This window comes from Amphiura filiformis, chromosome 18, assembly GCF_039555335.1.
Source record: "Amphiura filiformis chromosome 18, Afil_fr2py, whole genome shotgun sequence".
Classification (NCBI taxonomy): domain Eukaryota; kingdom Metazoa; phylum Echinodermata; class Ophiuroidea; order Amphilepidida; family Amphiuridae; genus Amphiura; species Amphiura filiformis.
This window is the reverse complement of record NC_092645.1, coordinates 49,988,709-50,007,817: the sequence shown is the minus strand read 5'-3', so window position 1 is coordinate 50,007,817 and position 19,109 is coordinate 49,988,709. Positions and strand designations below refer to the sequence as shown.

Sequence of the window (19,109 nt, the reverse complement as noted above, 5' to 3'; positions counted from 1 at the left end):
ATGCTTTACCTCCAAGCATGTGCGTACTATAAAATTCATATCCTAAGTATGAGCAGTACTGTGATTTTGTGTGGACAAGCCATCATACGTGCGATGAAAATCAGGCTGCGCATGCGCTATTCTCTGTCAGCTCTATTCTGGTGACGTCAGGAGTGTTTTGTAGTGGAGGCGCTGTTTATGTGTGACCGTAAAAGTGTTTTCGATTCGATTATTGGGGCTACTGTAAATCGGGTCATTAGTATAATACTTGCAAACGAAACCACACTTGCCGTCAGGTGTGCAGCGTCATCTGTACATGTAGTCTTTTTAGTTATCATCAATTATCATAGATCTGATATGAATTATAAGCATATTGTTAATCGATATGATTATTTTTTTTATCTTTTCCACCAATGGATTTCTATGGAAGATTTTGCCGATAAATTAAATATTTGTTCTGTGGACAATTGTGTTTTGTCGGTGCTTTTCGGTATTTTATGGAGGGCATAAAAAGGCTCGTAGCTCTATTTTTGGGATCGTGAAACGTTGATATGTCTACGGGTATTTAATATTATTTTAATTTTATTGTTATTTATTATTAGTAGGCCTAGTAGTATTGCTATTATTATTATTATTATTATTATTATTATTATTATTATTATTATTATTATTATTATTATTATTATTTTTATTATTATAAGTGTTATTATTATTATTATTATTATTAGTGCTATTTATATTATTATTATCATCATTATATATTATTAGGCCCCTATTTTTCGCATAGATCACCTAATATTCAGCGGTGTATAGACCCAAGACCCATTGTAACCCGTTCCATCTGTTTACAAAATGCAACAGTTTTTGTTTGTTCTGATTGTATTCAATTATGTCGATTTCCCGGGCCGATTCATTTGCTCAATATTAAATTAAATATTAATGCATTCATTAAAATTATCATTTATTTTAATTTTCATAGGTCCAAAAAATATTGCCCCTTTTTCACATGTCATATATCTTTATTTTTTATTTGTTTAGGATGATATTTTGACCTGGTGAACATGTTGACATATTTTAAGATAATATCTTTGATATCTCGTGTAAAATTAGTAGGCTATCTATAAACATGATTAAAAAATAAAATTAAAAACCAAATAATCAAAATTATTTGATTTTTTATTTTAAAACTTTTGAAAAAAGCGCACTAAAAATCTAATTTCTTTTTATATTTAAAAGAGCATTTTTTAATTAATTTTTTTTTAAAATTTTGTTCTCCCCAACCAAAGCGTCTTAGCACAATACCGACGAGTTTACAAAAAAAATTCAATTATGCAATAAAAAAAATTTTTCGTTCAAATACAAAATTGATGATGTAAAATCTTGAATAAATCATGTAAAAAACATTATAAGTATAAAATACCTATAATAAGCACGTAAATTTATTAAAAGTATAGCAAAGAACAAATAAGTGTAAGCAGATCAACAAAAACAACTTTGAATTGCTCGTATTAAGAATCATTTGATTTCAATCACGATAATCAGTGTGATTAAATCAGCCAACCCAGATGCCTTTTATTGGAAGACACATGTGAGTTTCAATTTTTGAATAGATCAAGTTCTGTTCACAAAGTCAAAATCATATGTCAGAATGCAGGATCTAAAAGTATAGCAACAGGGAAAATATTCGGAATAGAGGTTATCCACTTCACTCATGTGTGACTTCTAACAAAAGGCGATGATTCCCGTAGTATTCCTTATTCAAAACAATTCAATGCATGACCTCGGAGTTACCTGCATGACTCTTGGCGGGCTATTTTGAAACAGTCAGGCTGAGTTCACATAGAAGTATACGGTATACGGTATTCGCTATACGAAATACGCTCATTCGATCAGGCTGAGTTCATATAGGAGTATACTATGTGAACTCAGCCTGATCAAATGAGCGTATTTCATATAGCGAACAACGAGTATGTCAGTTTACTCATTTTCTTCGTCTTATCAAATGCTTGTAACTTTACTTCTTGAGGTCACATTGCATTCAATGAGGTGTCATAATGTGCAGAATTAGATAGTGCATCTATTAAAAAAATGAATTTACCCACATTATGGTTTAGGTTTTTAAAATTTGGACGGTATACGCTGCACTAAAATCGAACACGCGCGATTCCCACTATACTATACTAAACGCAGGTATACGGCCTTTTCGAATAGCTCTTATGTGACCCGGTACTATGAAATTACCTATACGCGTCCACCTGCAAAACGTGCATCGTATACCCGAATAGTATACTTCTATGCGATCGTAGCCTTATGTGACCCGGTACTATGAAATTGCCCTGCTCGATTTAAGCTATACGCGTGAACCTGCAAAACGTGCACCGTATACCCGAATAGTATACTTCTATGTGAACGCAGCCTCATGGTTGCACATGCAGGTACTTCTTTTGAAAGTCCTAAACAAGGTACATAGCAGTCGTTGATAGGATATGCAGCTTATAGAACACGGATAACCTCTAAAGCAAAGAGGTTTTAAATAGAAATAGAGTCGCAATAGATTATATAATCTTTTGTTCGTTTGATGCCGATTAGAAGTTGCGACAGGCTATTCATAAAAGTGGTACCATTGTTTCGAAGAAAGGGGTTCCGCCATTAAATTGGTCACTGATCCGGCATCATATTAACGCTCATACACAACAGGCGAGTATCAATAAGTGACCACACTACAGTCATGTGTAAGGGCAGTCATGTGTAAAGTGGTACCATTGTACTCAATGTATCCCAAATGTGTGCTTGTGTGGGTCTGAAGACTATAAGGAGGCTTTAGCTGTCGATGCAATCATCTTTACCACCCACCTGACGATAGGTGTTTCATTTAAATAAATTGAATGCTCTTGGTGATCGATTACACATTAGAATGTATGAAGGCTGCCATTTCCAGTCCATATATCTATATTACACTATAATGGTAATCGCTATACGTATACATGTAAGTATAAGTATAGGCCTATAAAGGTTGTTTTTAAGAAATTTCCATTTAATTTTATTTTAAAAAGGAGATTGGTATAGAAATAGTGGCGTACCCAAAGGGGGAGGGGTTGGGGAGGGACAGATTCACCTCTGTGAGAAGTCTTGGGAGGGGAGGGAGGAAGAGGGAGGAGGGATATGGAGAATGAGAGAGGGCTGGAGGAAGGGATAATAAAGACAAGTAGATAAATAGAAATATAAGGAAAATGATGGGAATGAGAGAGGGAGGGTGAGAGGGGACAATGAGAGCGTGGGAGTGATAAAATGTAGGCCTAGGAAAGATTAAGTACAGAGAAGGGAAAAGAAAGGAATGATGATGGCCTATATAATAACTAAACACCTAACAGCACTGGGCAGCCATTCGACGATGTCAATGCCTTTATTCGTTACGTAATTAAAACGCCCGGTCAGATGTATTACACACCTACCAAACACAACTCACCCAATTCCGCAAACTGGACGTTGAATGTACACTCTCATGAATATTGATTGGCAACATTTTCCAATATGTCAGCGCTCTAATCGGAAACAATAGAACAATAGACCCTGCAGAGCGTTGTCTATAAGTATAAGTGAAAGCCAGAATTAGCCCCACCCCCCTCCAGTGGCGTAACTAGGGTTGGTAGCGCCCGGGGCAAGAAACAAAATTGGCGCCCCTACCCCCCCCCCCCCGAGAATATCTTAGACGCGGGCAGTGGCGTATAGCTATAGGGACTAAGGATACATAATGCCCCCCCATTTTTGAAACAATTGCGCGCGGAGCGTACTAAATTTTGGACAAATAAGGCCTATACACTAATTAATTTTGGTTAGGCCTACTAGAAGTTGAATATCGGTCTTAAAATGTTCTTTCAATTGATTTTGTGCTGAAATGCGCGCGCGAAAATTTTGATTTTCATCGCTTGGAGGGGCGCAGAATCGATGCTGAATTGGTCAATTTGGCGCCCCTAAGGGTGGCGCCCTGGGCATGTTGCCCCCCCCCCCCCCAGCCCCCCGTAGTTACGCCACAGCCCCCATGGGGGCCGGGGTGGGGTGGGGGTGGGGGTCAACATTCAAAGTGACAGGATGGTCGCACAGCAATTCAAAACTGGGTGTCTTCAGTGAGATTTGACGCCCCAAAATGAGGTCATTGGGTGAAACCGTGAGAAGTCCACAAAAATGGTGTAATTTATGAGGGCCATTCAGTGAGATCTTGGCAACTGGGCCCATAACAGTGCTGAAATACAAAAATAGTACAAAATAATGGTCATTTATAGAAAAACAGCCATTCGGGGCATGTAAGAGCTGATATTATTTATGGTCTCGATTCTAATGCAACGTTCATTAATCGCCAATATATTTAATAATGACAGTGCAAAAATTGACCTCAAGCTGACCTTGGGGATGATTTTGACGGGTGTCGACTGCCTACGACAAGTATTTTAAAGAGATAAAAAAAATAAGAAAATAAAAAGTTTCAAATTTTCTTTAAAAGTTCAAACAATTCAGAATTTTACATTTTCATGACCATATTAGGGAGCGATCGTTATTTATGGCAGGGGGGGAATGGGTAAATTTAGGGGGGAACACAAAATTTTTTGTGGTCTTGAGGGGGGAACCTGAAATTTTAGTTGAACCAGGAGGGGGGATTGTTAAATTTTAAATGGAGAAAATTGGGAAAACAAGGGGGAACGCTCAAATTTTAAGCGGACGCGAGGGGGGAATGCGAAATTGTTTGTCGATATTTTTGCCAAAACACCCATTCCCCCCCTGCCGTAAATAACGATCGGTCCCTTATTTGGAATCGGCATAAAAATGCATTAAAATGAGTCCAAACAAGCTCTCTATACATGGTCAAATGGTTCTTGAGATAATTCTTGATATTTTGAGAAAATCTCTTACAATTAAGCCGGGCAATTAAGGACTTTTCATGTTGCAGCCTATTATTATTTATTAATAATAAATAATAATAATTATTATTATTTATTATTATTATTATTATTATGGCCATCAGCACGATAAGCATTAATTATTATTTTTAGGTCATTATAGATCGGAACCACCACTTATGACAATACGCCCTAAACATGCTAAATGAGGTATTCCCTCGCTCGGCCCCCGTATAGTACTATATCTCAACATCATTCTTCTAATCATTGCTAATAATACAATTATCATGTATTTTTAATTACTAACAATTTATAAAAAGCACAAAAACATTATCAGATCAGCTTGATAATCACACTGCTCATGTAAATATAATAACTCATATCTCGTCTGATTATTTTATTTTCAGCGACAAGTTGACTTCACAGAGCAACTGACATCTATTTTCAGAAAAAACAGTTGGTTAAATAGATCCTACTTTCCTGTGTATAGCGATGTTGGCATTACCAATGATTACGTTGTATTAGAAATTCGGGGCCGCTAGAACGGTGATTTAAAAAATAATTTTAAAACAATTTTTGGGTTTGGTATTTGAAACAGCCTAAAAACGATGACCTCGAGGCTCGAGTAAGAGCAGAGCCTCCTATACGAAGCTTATTTATATTGCGGTCCCTCGGGAGGGGTGTACAAACAGCAGGGGCGTAACCAGACCTGACCTTCCGGGGGGGGGGGGCAAGATTGAAAAATTTCCCAATTTTGACCAAAAGTTGTATTATTTATGTGCGCATCACGAGCGGCTTGCCGCGAAGTGATAAACGGGTGGGGTCCAGGGGCAAAGCCCCCTGAAGCTCATGGTTTTCGGCATATTAGAAGCTAAAAATCCAGTGTTCAGAGTACAACATTTCACAATGAAAGTAGTATAGATCTTCTTCCCTCTTTCTTTCCCTTTTCTCTTCTCCCTTCCCTTTCTCTTCTCCTTCCCTTTTTCTTCCCTCTTTTTCTTTTCTTCTTTCCCTTTCTCTTCTTCCCTCTTTTCCCCTTTTTCTCTTCTCCTTCCCTTTTTCTTCCCTCTTTTCTCTCCTTCCCCCTTTTCCCTTCCCAATTTTTTGCTCTTCTTCCCAGTTTTTTGTGTCCGGGGGGCAGCTTGCCCCAGCCCCCCACTGGTTACGCCACTGACAAACAGCAATGCTTTACCCTCGTCGGGACTGTCTGTGAGACCTTTGTCATCCACTACATCCATTGCCACACAATTCAAATGTATAGTAATGGATGGAAAGAGCGGATAATAATATTCGATTTTTTTCCTTCACCGAGAATCATCATCATCATCATCATCATCATCATCATCATCATCATCGTCATCATCATTATCATCATCATCATCATCATCATCATCATCATCATCATCATCATCATTATCATCGTCATCATCATAATCATCATTATCATCATCATCATCATCATTGATCATCATCATCATCATTACCATTATCATCGTCATCATCATTATCATCATGATCATCATCATTATCATCATCATCATCATCACCATCATCATCATCATCACCATCATCATCATCATCATCATCATCATCATCATCATCATCATCATCATTACCATTATCATCGTCGTCGTCCTTCTTCTCCTCTTGCTGCTTCTCCATATCCGCCTTCTCCTCTTCCTCTGCCTCCTCCTCCTTCTTCTCCCTCCCCCTCTCCTCTCCTCCTCCCCTCCCCCTCCTCATCCCCATCAGTACAAATTCACCCTCTTCATCGCCATCATAGTAAGGTGCACTTCCCGCTGCCTGGAACACATGCACGCCGCATGGACGCATTAATATCAAGTATCATAAACATAAGTCTGATGGAGAAATTTTGAAATAAATTATTTAATCAAACATAGCTTAGTTTGGCCAACCTACTGAATTAACCCAGGCCCACTCCATAATATTGTCTTTAAGGTTGGTCTTAACCAGTGGCGGCGCCAGGAATTTTTTTCCGGGAGGGCATTGAGGGGGCAATCAGGGGGGGAAAATCAACAAATTTTGCGCAAAATTGCCGCAAAAAGTGGCAATTTTCGTAATTTTGGGTTTTTACTGGGGGGGGGGGGGGCAAGAGCTCTGACTGGGGGGCATTTGCCGCCACTGGTCTTAACCCTTGAATTGTAGAAACTTTTGGGCCTCATAACTGCCAAATTGTTGGTCTAAAGCATATAAAAGTATTAGAATACAAATTTTGCGCAAAAAGTGGCAATTTTCGTAATTTTTGGGTTTTACTGGGGGGGGGGGGGCAAGAGCTCTGACTGGGGGGCATTTGCCGCCACTGGTCTTAACCCTTGAATTGTAGAAACTTTTGGGCATCATTACTGCCACTGTTGGTCTAAAGCATATAAAAGTATTAGAATGAGAAAGTGACTTGATGAATCCATCTGTCAGGTCAAATTTGAGCACAAATGCTCATTTTGAAGAAAATCCCCAAAAAACGTTTTTTGACCCAAATTTTTGAGCAATGTAACAAAAATATTCTGGAGTAAAAAAACTAAATATAAATATATAGGACCCGTTTTTTATTTGTCTTTATTTTGATCAACTTCACCAAAATTGTTTTTATTATACGTTGCCCAAAACAAATTGGGTCAAAACACGGTTTTTTTTTGGGGGGGGGGGGTTCTCCCAAACTGACCATTAATTGTGCCTTAATTTTACCTCACAGATGGATTTGTCAAGTCTTTGCCATTCTAAATATGTATACTTTTAAATACTTTAGACCAACAATTTGGCAGTTATGACCCCCAAAAGTTTCCATTATTCCAGGGTTTAAGACCAACCTTAATATGAAAAGATGCAAGCATCGTCAACATGATCATCACAACAGCATCTCAAATGAGTTAGATAGACTAAATAATGGTATAGATTACTCGTTATGTGTTGTTTATTGCTGGAATCAAACTGAAGGCCAAAATAGACAAGTAAATAAGACTTTCAAATAATTCAAACTTATTGAAATTAATTTTTTAATGTGTATCGTCTAAAAGCTATTACCAATATTTTGCTGACTACTCCGTGCGAGAAAAAATAGTGCGTATGGAGCCATTAATTCTCCTTCTGTTTGCATGGTTAACCAATTTCCCGCCAAATTCGCTTGCAGACGATGCGATTTTACCAAAAAATATATATAAAAATACAAAATATTTAAAACTAAATTTTCATGATCGTAAATGAAATCACCAACACTGGCTGGCAAATAAGTACAAACAATCTCAGTACTTGTACAGTGGTTCTTGATCTAAACTTTAAAATTCTGTCCAATTTCTGCAGTTATGGATTTTTGTTTGCTGAAATACCAATCGAACTGCCGTGAGACCAACCGCATGCACGGTATTTATGTATTATTACAAAACAGTGTGGTGTGCCTGTAATTTCGGAAGTTCTGCACTTCCCCGAATGATACTGATCACAAATAGTGCATCGACCCAAAAATAAATAGATAGTGATGTAACTATGCATCAGTTCTGAAATAAACAAATATATAATTCCTTTAAATGAATAAAAATGATAAAATCTATAGATTTCTATTACAAGACAATTACATAAGATCAGTGTTCTCCTCAGGTGAATAAATGTGCAGCAAAGGGAGTTTAGACTATAATGTGTGGCAAATGTTCAGCAATATTTATGATTGCAAATATTCAAAAATCCGTGTTGATATTGGCAGATTTGGTCATTTTGAAAATGACACGGTTCAAGTTTAATACCATTGTCCATTTACTGGTTACTTGACCAGGGTGCAATTTTTCATTCCATCAATACATATACAGGATATTTTAAGTTGCAATATTTTCAAACAAAAGGCCATATTCTGAGACTCGAACACGTGACATTATCATGTTTATTGCGAAGTTTAAGGCTGATCATCATTTTCTTCATTTTAATGTGATTGATACTCGGGGATTGATATTTCATTAATTTCAAGCTGTACATATCAATTAATGGGTATATCACCACCACACCACCATCCTGGCGAGCGAAAATTACGAAGTCGACGTAATGACTATTCCAGATCAAACGCGCGCGAAGCGCGGAAATCACAATTTTGCACAAATTTGGCCCATAGTGATAGGTGATTTGGGGTGTTCATGATTGTGGGCTGAGGTCGGGACCGTATTGCACTAAACCGTACCACCACAAACGCGTAAACATAAATAGGCGGAATGGACTCCGGCTCATATAATCAGAAGGTTGCGGGTTCGAGCCCCGGTGACGCCACCGTGTTGTGCCTTTTTAGTAAGGCACTTTATCTCGATTATTCCTCTCCACCCAGGGGTATAAATGGGTACCGGCATTGTTGACTGCTGGGAAGGCAACAAACTAACTGTGAAGGGGTGTGGTGATCCCCCCACAGCAATATTTCACGATGGAGTCTGGTCTAATGGCAAACGAAAGAGAGACGGGCTCTCCATGCTGTAACAAATGCAGGTTCGACTCCTGACATTTTACTTTATTTTTTATATAAATAAGGCTATTATATAGGCCTATACAAGTTATAATTGTAGTAATTATTTATATAGGCCCTACACTTTGGTTGTACCATAAACTCGGAAGTCGCAATCCCGGATTGGGCTATTCCAGAAAATAGGTGCACACCCCCTATAGAGGAGTAAATTTTCAATCAAAGAAATATCCGGATTTCCAAGTCTGCTTTCAGAAAACGACTGGATTTCCAGTTGCCAATATTACTGGAAAAAGCTTCGAAATCCAATCAATTGAAGGAAAAATCACGGAAATGTTGAAAATGAGCTCTCAAATTGAGGATTTCTGATTTTAAACTATTTTTCTGCTGGATTTTTTTGCCTTTGGGCACTTAAAAGTCCGGATTTCCAACAGTCACGACTGGACAAAAAGTCCGGATATCCGAACTCCTCTATAGTGGGTGTGCATCTATTTTCTGGAATAGCCCATTGCCATTTGTCAAAGGTCATTTTCAGTGGACAGATTTCGTGAACAACTCTTAGATACGGGAAGATATTAGAAATGGTTTATCCAATTTTCTTGATTAGTGCTAAATTATCGGATTGATTGAGCACATTTTCAATTCAGAGATTTTGTTTTAATATCTTTTGACACAACAGCTTGGTTGCTAGGAAAAGTATATAGGAAACATAAAATGATGGTAAAACATTTGTTTTGAACATGATACTGTGATTTTGTTTATCCTATCGGGATATAGTCACTTCCTCATAACATGAGTAGTGGGTTATAATTTCACACGCGAAGTGCAGCATTTCACAGGGGTATATTTTTGAGGGTGTATGACACAATAATGACGAGACTGATCAAAACATCATGACCAACACTTTGTATAGTGATTAATTCGGATTTAAGAGCTTTTAAGCTTACGACACTTTTACAGACTCATCCCTCACAATTTTTCTATAAAAAGTTGAGATTGTTATAAACAGAACGAAATTACAACACAGTTGCCCGAGTTATGCAATACACATATTAAAATCATGTACAACCCGCAAACGCAAAATCGGAATCAACTGAAATGTTGGGGATTAAGCTTTTTTCGAGGATATTTAAAAAAATCGATATCACTAAAAAAAAATTAAACGCTAAAAAATGTGTTATTTATTTATGTATTTATTTATTTATTTATTTATTTATTTATTTATTTATTTATTTATTTATTTATTTAAAAAATCGACATCACTAAAAAGACTAAATGCTAAAAACGTGTTATTTTTTTTATTTATTTTTATTTATTTATTTATTTATTTATTTATTTATTTTTTTATTTATTTATTTTTTATTTTTTTATTTCATTTATTTTTTTTTTATTTAGATATTATTTTTATTTATTTATTTATTTTTTTATTTATTTTTTTTTATTTATTTATTTATTTATTTATTTATTTATTTTGTTACCACGAATACCACCAATGACATACTATAAGCTAAATTGAAAAATGTGAGTTAAATAGGTCTACATTTAATTTATACTTGTACAAACAAAGGGATCAATGGAAGTTGAAGGTGGCAACACCCCCCCCCCCCCCAATTCCGCCGGACTCAAACTTTTCTCCCCCATACTATAATAGAAAGAGGAGTGAAGTTCCATCAATTTGCCGTGATGATTAAACCACGCGGTAACTCAAGGGGCAGTGCAAAGGATCATTTACGGATCATCAGATCATAATCATCATGATCATAGGAAAGCCAGTATATGTGTTGGAATTTCCGTCGCGGTTTCTTAGCGTTTTACTGTGGTTTTTGTTTTATAAATGAATTCTAACTTTAGCCTGTTTATTTTATTGATTTTGGGTTATGTTTTTTACGATGATTACTTCACATTGCGTTTTATGTTGTTTAATACCACCAACAAGAAGCAGTGGCGGCGCTACGGGGCGGGCGGGGGGCATTTTCCCCAATATTTTTCTTGCACCCCGTCGTTTTCCACCACCACTTTTGTGGCAAAACCCCCCAAATTACATAAATTGACGATTTTGCCCCCACTGAAATTCACTTTGCCCCACCTCAATCACCCCCCAAAAAAAAAAAAATCCTGGTGCCGCCACTGCCAAGAAGTATCATTAATAGCGTAGCCAGCGGGAAGGGGGAGGCATAGTGCCCCGGGCCTGACAAAAATGAAAGAAAAAAGTGCCCTCTGACAAAAAAATGAAAGAAGGGCAAAGGAAAAGAAAAGGGGCAAGGGCCAAAATAGTGTAAAATAAATAAAATTTTGTTGGCGGCGCGCGCACATTGTCACAATAAAGCCCGTCATCCCGTTACGGGCGAAAATAGTGTGAAATGCAAAAATTTTGCCCGCTACTCGCGCACATCGTCCCAATATTAAAGCCTTTCTGGAAGCTCGAAGACATGTGTATACAGTATAGGCTACAGAACAAAACCAGTATAATGTATTGTATGATGCAACTGCAATATTTTTTCGTCTATGCCCCAAAAAATCTATTTGCCCCCCCCCCCCGACCAAGAAAGCTGACTACGCCCCTGAGTATCATTGGGCTATCCCATTGGAAAATTGGCAATTTTGGGTCCCAGCCCCTCCATCCATTTTTAATACTTTTTTTTGGGGGGGGGGCGCCCTATATGGTTTTTGTTTGTCTGTTGTTGTTTTTTGTTTGTCATGGTTTGCTCATTGCTTGTTTTTGGGTGTATGAAAGTATTTACAATATACCACCATCCAAGCAAATTATAACTAATTTTGCTGAAATCCTCAAAATATGATTTAAAAAAAAAAATGCAAAATCGCACTCTCAAATGCGTTAATAAATATAGTATATATTCTTTGTGACAGAAAGCCGTAGAAAATGCCTAAAGTAACACAATATTTCATACACACTGGTCATTTTAATGCTACTGGTCATTTTCAAATTTATTAGAGCAACTATCTATTTAATGTGAGAATCCATTGCCACGTTGTCATGACAACCGAATAGTAGTTTTGTCCCAAATGATACGGATCCATATACAGAGTGTATCCGAAAGCATTGTGGTGGTGGTTTTCCGATCTACTTAGTAATGGGATGGTTAACATGGTTAATATTACTTTTTTGAAGAAGAGTGGCACAAATTTTTCAGACAGATACGCGGAATATGGAACAAAAAAGTCAGGTTTCATTTTACACTTGATACTTTTGTCCCGGAGCAAGTTGTTAGCAGAAAAACAAAATAGATTATACGAACAAGATGTAAAACAGCTTCTTGGTTAAAGGTGGCTGGTCAGATTTTTTACATTATAGGAGGATTTCGTGATCCTAGCATCCTCTTTTTATGACATTTTTCAGTAGATATCCACGAAAAAAGAGTATTCCCAAAATGTCAGTTGATTCCGATTTTGCGTTTGTGAGTTATGCATGATTACGAGTATGTGCACTGCTCCATAAGCCTCTGTTGAAATTCAGATTTGACGATATTTTTGCTAAACGAATTAATCTGCAAGAAATTTTTGGTATATATATATATAAACATTATGTAACCAGAGGTTTCCAGTTGTATAAAAATCACAACTTTTTTTTGGAAAAAAGTGGGATCACGAAATGCCCTTTTAAACAAAACGATAATTATATTTCCCAATTTTGAGTTGTATTGCAGCAATTCTATTGGGCTATTTCAGAAAATAAGTGCACAGCCCCTATAGAGGAGTAACTTTTTAAATGTCTGGATTTCCAGGTCTGCTTTCTGAAAACGACTGGAATTCCAATTGAAAATGTCACTTGAAAAAGCCTGGAAATCCAATTAAATGAAGGAAAAATCACGGAAATGTCCATAATGAGTTCTCAAATTGAGGATTTCTGATTTTGAACTATTTTTCTGCTGGATGTTTTCGCCGTTGGACACTTTAAAAGTCTGGATTTCCCAAATTCACCATTGGACAAAAAGTCCAGAAATCCGAACTCCTCTAGGGCAGGCCTTCTCAACTAGTTTATTTGAAGTGCCAACTGGGAAATTTTAGTGATAATGAAGTGCCAACATGTTTAGGGAGCATTTTTATTTGAAGGAGCATGTGCGCGATCGAACGCATATAGCGGATGGGGTCCAGGAGGTCCGCGCCTTATGGCCCCTGTAGGGTTCCAGTGTGAAAGCCCCAGCCGCGGGGGTCCAGGGGGCAGCGCCCCGGAAGCTCTGAGATTTTAAGGCTATCTAAAGGCTCAGATGTGGTATTTTCACCCCTTTTTTGTAAACAATTTATGAGGAAAAAACTAGTAAATTTACCGTGCGTCACTTCATGCGCCACTTCGACTAACTCCAAGCGCCACAAGTGGCGCGCACGCCGCCAGTTGAGAAGGCCTGCTCTAGGGGGTGTGCATCAGTACCATTGCTCCATCGGTTTTGATGTGCATGTAAAAATAGATCTATATACTAGCACCGGTACGTACTATTACCACTTTTTACTCGTTTTTGTTCAAACCATCTAAACGAAACATCTTCAGGGATTGTGAGAGTTCCTCTTTTCAGCAGATTTCCTCTTTTTTTGTTGCCAAAATTGACGTGTTTTCTTTTCTTTTCAGCCCATATTTTGACACAATTACCATGATTTTACGTTGTTTTCATAATTTTGTTTCAATTTAATTTGTGTAAATGAAAACTTGAATGCCTAGTGTTGAATTTACAGTGTATAATTATATTTACTATTATAGGCCTATTCCCATCAAATACAAAACGTTTTCAACATTATTCGCAAAAGGTTAGACAAGATCGCCTGCAGAAAACGTTTAAACGTCGGGTTATATAAAGGGTAAATAAAGGGCATGATGAACATTATTCAAGTGTTGACTAAATATTTGGCCAAAAATGTTTGCAAAACTTTACAATAACATTTTCAAAACATGTTGGTGCAGTGTGCTTTCATACAAAATGTTTTAAAACGAACGTTTTCATGATCTGTAAACTCGAAATTTAATGTTATTTTGGGTTTGGGTTTTGGTAAAAACGTTAAAAAACGTTTTTTAGCCAGCCAGACCCAAAATATCACCTGTTTACACCGTTTCAAAAACGTTTTGTGTTTGCTGGGTTAGGGCTTGTATAGCCTATCGGAATTACTTATAACAATACATAGGAATAAGTAGGCCTACAGCCTGTAGTCTAGACTTATACGTAGACTCAGTTCTAAATTAATTGACCAACTGTTGTCTTTTCGTGTTTTCCTAGAACGATCATTGTCTTCTCTACACTTCCATATACTCAGATTGAATAGCATTGTTAGTATATTCTTCAGGACCTACTCATTACTTAAGCTTACTTAATAGGGACCGTTCACAAAACAAAATTTATCGCGAAAATTTTTCGGACCCCCCCCCCTTTACAGACCTCAATAATTTCAGGCCCCCCTTATAAACTCATTTTTTCAGGGCCCCCTTAGGAAGGTCAAAATTTTCAGGCGCCCCCTTTTTTGCATCAGGCCCCCCTTACAAGTGTTTGTGAACGGTCCCTTAGGCTTACCTATATACAACATAATGAACTTCATCAGAGAGAAAAGTAGGACTTATAGCAGTGGCGTAGATTTCTCTTTGACATTTGGGGTGGAGCGGGGAATGGGGTTGGAAAAAATTTCTTGAAGTATAGTAAATCCAGCACCTTTTGACGACTGCATAGGTTTATGGTACAAATGCGCGAGAAGCGCGCGAAATATTTTGCCATAGTGAAGCTAAGTTGGTGAAATATGGTGCAAAAGTGGAATCAATCAGACCACCGGTCCCTTTTTGTCTCGCCTGAATGTTCAGGGAGAGACTTAGTAATCACTATGGTGTGTGTGTGTCCGTGTGTGTGTGTGTGCGTGTGTGCGTGTGTGTGTTCGGAAAAAGCTTGTGAACGCGTTATCTTGAGAACCGTATGTGCTATGATGATGAAACTTTATAGGGGGTAGCATGACCAGAGGGTGTCGATCTGATTAGATTTTGAGCGCAAAATATGGTAATTAAGTACCTAATTTGCATAATTTATGCGTAATAAGCAAAATACCTTGTGAACAGATTATCTGGAGATCCGTATGGGGTACAGTGACGTAACTTGGTGGGGAGTAGCGTGGCCAGATGTTCTCGACCTGATTAGATTTTCAGCGCAAAATATGCTAATTAAGTACCTAATTTGCATAATTTATGCGTATTTGATGCGTATCAAGCAAAAAAACCTTGTGAACAGCTTATCTGGAGATCCGTATGGGGTACAGTGACGTAACTTGGTGGGGAGTAGCGTGGCCCAGGGGGGGTGGGTCATACTTCTCTGGCAATTCCAGGGCAATCCCGACGGCAACACCACGGGAACACGATTTGTTTTATGCGCATGTCTAGCGCATGCGCATTTTGAACAATTAGCGATATCAGCCGTTAAAAACAGCCTGTGATATTCAATCAGCTGATCGTAAATAACAATCCCGGAGTTGACAGCTTCAAACACACGGTTACAATCGAATCGTGACAATGGGAATTAAATCTTTACTCCCAAAATTCAAGAATATAGAAAATAAAGTTTCTGCCAGGGTTTCTGCCGCGGATTTGGGCGGTGAAGTGCAGGCATTGACGCAGGTACACTGCACAACCTGGAATTGATCCACGAAGTAAGTTAAGCTTAAGCTTATTAATTTAAATACTATGTAATGTAGATGGTATACCATCTACATGTAGTGAAATTTGTTATGATCATTTTAAATCGGGTGTGGTGCTGAATCCAGTTACAATTTTGTGGATCTTGTGGTTCTGTAATTATGATGTGAAAAGAGTTGAAACGCAACATCTTCGTAATTGACATATTTCTCAAGAACCACAATTATTTACAATACTATTCATATATTAAGAAATTATTTTAAGTGTGTGACTTGTATTCGGTGATGAAGGAAAGGATTAAGGGCTTATTTTTCATTAATCTCCTATTCTAAACCATGAAAATTGTCTTTTTATAGCTGCGTGACCAAAAAAGCATCGTGTACCGTTGATTGGTTTTAATGTTACCTGGTCACATGAATGAAGTTAATTTTTAAGAATACATGACAAGCCGTTCCTATGCCAACCTGTCCTTGCGTCAACCTGCACCACATTTTTTGAAGGCAACTCGTCACTGACCAGTGACCAACCTGTCCCTTGCTTGCTGGAGGGAATAAAGCTAAGGTAGTTGATATATATATTGTCAAAGGACGGGTAGACTATATTGTCAAGGGCAGTACGTGGTGTACCATGTATTGGGGTCACTTGTCAGAGCGGGCAAAATCCTGGTGTGCGGTAGATTTACCCGGTCACAGGGTAGATTTTCTCAGGCAGAGGTGTAAAATAGGCTGATTTAGCATAATTTTTCAGGTTTTCCTTCCTGGTCAAAGCCATGGGGGGGGGGGTGCAGAGTGACCCCTGCCACAGATACGCTATTGGTCAAGGGGTGGGTTGGGATAGGGACAAGTTGTATATCAACCAATTTTTACATCACTTTTATGCAATTATGGTTCTTACAGGTACCCCGGTATGTCAATGATTTCTGCTAAGCAGTAGATGTGTTGGTTAGGCAAAATGTTACGCCCATAGTTGTTTTTGACGGGGAAGATCGAGCTACAAGCAAAGCAGCACACAAAGGAAGAAAGAAAAGGGTATGTATTAAAAAAAAAATCAATCTGAAAAGATATGTACAATGTACATGTATGTGAAACGCTAACATTCACATATTTTGGGTATAATCATGAATTTTAGGTTTGGCCACAAATTTTAAGATTTTTCCAAGACACCCATTTTTAAAGTATTCATTTTCCAAAAAAAACCATAAGTTTTCACAAAATTGAAAGAACCCATGGTGATCTGTAATACAATCCATGCAGAAAAAAGTACCGGTATAGAAAATAGACCATAGCAGAATGGTAAACTGCATATCCGTCAATAGGCCTACATGCTTTTTCCATGGGAGTCAAAGCAGGGGGTGGCCAAATCGAAGGGGCAGCGGAAGAAGAAGGGGCGGCAAAAAGAATTAGTAAAGAAAAAGGGGCGGAAATTTTGAAAAAATTGTACTATATATAAAAATACATACATTTTTCCGGTGCTTACCAATACAGTGTAGTTCGTAAATACAAATTAGGGCACCAAATCTGTGTGGGTACTTGTACTGTCTGTGTAATCATTGGGAATTTCTCTGTTTGTGTTTGCTTGTTTTTTACGTCCAAGTACTAGATTTTCCTTGGGTAAAGCTCAACCTCACTTTTGTGAAATTAATCAACTAGAGGAGTTTATGCATGCATCTAATGTATTATGTACCTCAATTTTCCTCAAATTTTGATATTTAAATTTGCATTTCTTTCTTCATGTCATCAGGAGAAAAAGACAGGAGAAGGCTAGAGCCCTGCACCACCATGCCACACAAAATGAGTTTGCAAGTAAGTCTATGATGTATGACATGTACATTGTACGAGGGGTATCCAAAAGTTTTGACATCACCCAGAAGTGAAAGAGCTATTTTGATGAAATTATGTCAGTGTAATCACTGGTCCTTATGTACATTATGGTTCAGAAATGGTCTCATAAGTATAAGTTTACTTTCTATCCAGATGGCACTAGGTGGGCAGTAGCTAGGCGCATAACCTGCAAGATGGTGAAAATTGAGGAACGTATTGCACTGTTGCTTTTTGAAAAAGGAATTTCCAAACTGGCTACATGTCCCTCACAGATTAGCCAAGAAGTGGACGTCCATCACTTATGGATGGCGCGGCCACAGTGAAGAAACTCAAGAAAGTGGAGGATCTTATCATGAAAAGGTAATGCGCCTACTGCCCATCTAGCACCACCTGGAAAGAAAGTAAACATACTTATGAGACCATTTTTGAACCATAATGTACATAAGGACCAGTGATTACACTGACAAAATTTTATCAGTATAGCTCTTTCACTTCTGGGTGATGTCAAAAACTTTTGGATACCCCCTCGTACATGTATCATACAGTAAAATCGATTAAGGAACCGTTCACAAACACTTGTTGGGGGCCCTGATGCAAAAAAAATTTCATCGTGAAAATTTTTCGGGCCCCTTTTTCAGATCTCAAAAATTTCAGGGCCCCCTTTTTGACCAGCAGTGGTACTACACAGCAACTTTTGACCAGCAGTGGTACTACACAGCAACTTTTGAAATGCACCCTAAACAAGGATTTAACCCTTGGCTAAAACGATACCCTAAACAGATATCACACGCCTGTTTTCACACCCTAAACATATACAGGATTTTGTTCCTTGCATCAAATTTCATACCCTAAATTTCATTTCCACGTATTAGCAATTGCAATTTTGCTACCCTTTTTTCTAATCTTTTTTTGTTTTTAACACCTTAAACACGATACACACGTATCGTGCCTACCCACAAAAAACTACCCTTACGCATTTTTACTATCGCGGATGGTGTACATGCCACAATGGGAGTGACCCCCTGGGAAATAAACAAATTTGTTCTTGGTTAAAAAAACACAAGAGCAGTCATATCATGATTTAACCTAAGTAGTCCTCCATCCCCCAATTAGTGCCCCACACTGAACTCTTTTGACTCAAAGGTGCAACTAACCCCATTCGCCCATACACTCAATTTATTTCTATTATGTTCTCAGAATCTTCCTTCCTATACTTTGTACAGAGTTAAAGAGTCCAATATAATCAACACTTGGACTCAAAACGTGGACTGTGTTGGATAGGCTCACTTTTCCCCCAAAAATTGTTTTCCACAATTTTTTGACCAAAACTCATTTTTGACCAAAAATCACATTTTGAC

At 37.8% G+C, this 19,109-nt stretch overlaps 1 long non-coding RNA gene across 1 annotated transcript; it reads left to right on the top strand.

Moving 5' to 3' along the window:
• Positions 1-15,592: 15,592 nt before the first annotated feature.
• LOC140138768 (uncharacterized) lies at positions 15,593-17,772 on the top strand. The gene is made up of 3 exons (XR_011857059.1): positions 15,593-15,945; positions 16,828-16,959; positions 17,672-17,772. It is a non-coding gene; the product is annotated as an uncharacterized lncRNA (long non-coding RNA).
• Positions 17,773-19,109: the final 1,337 nt, after the last annotated feature.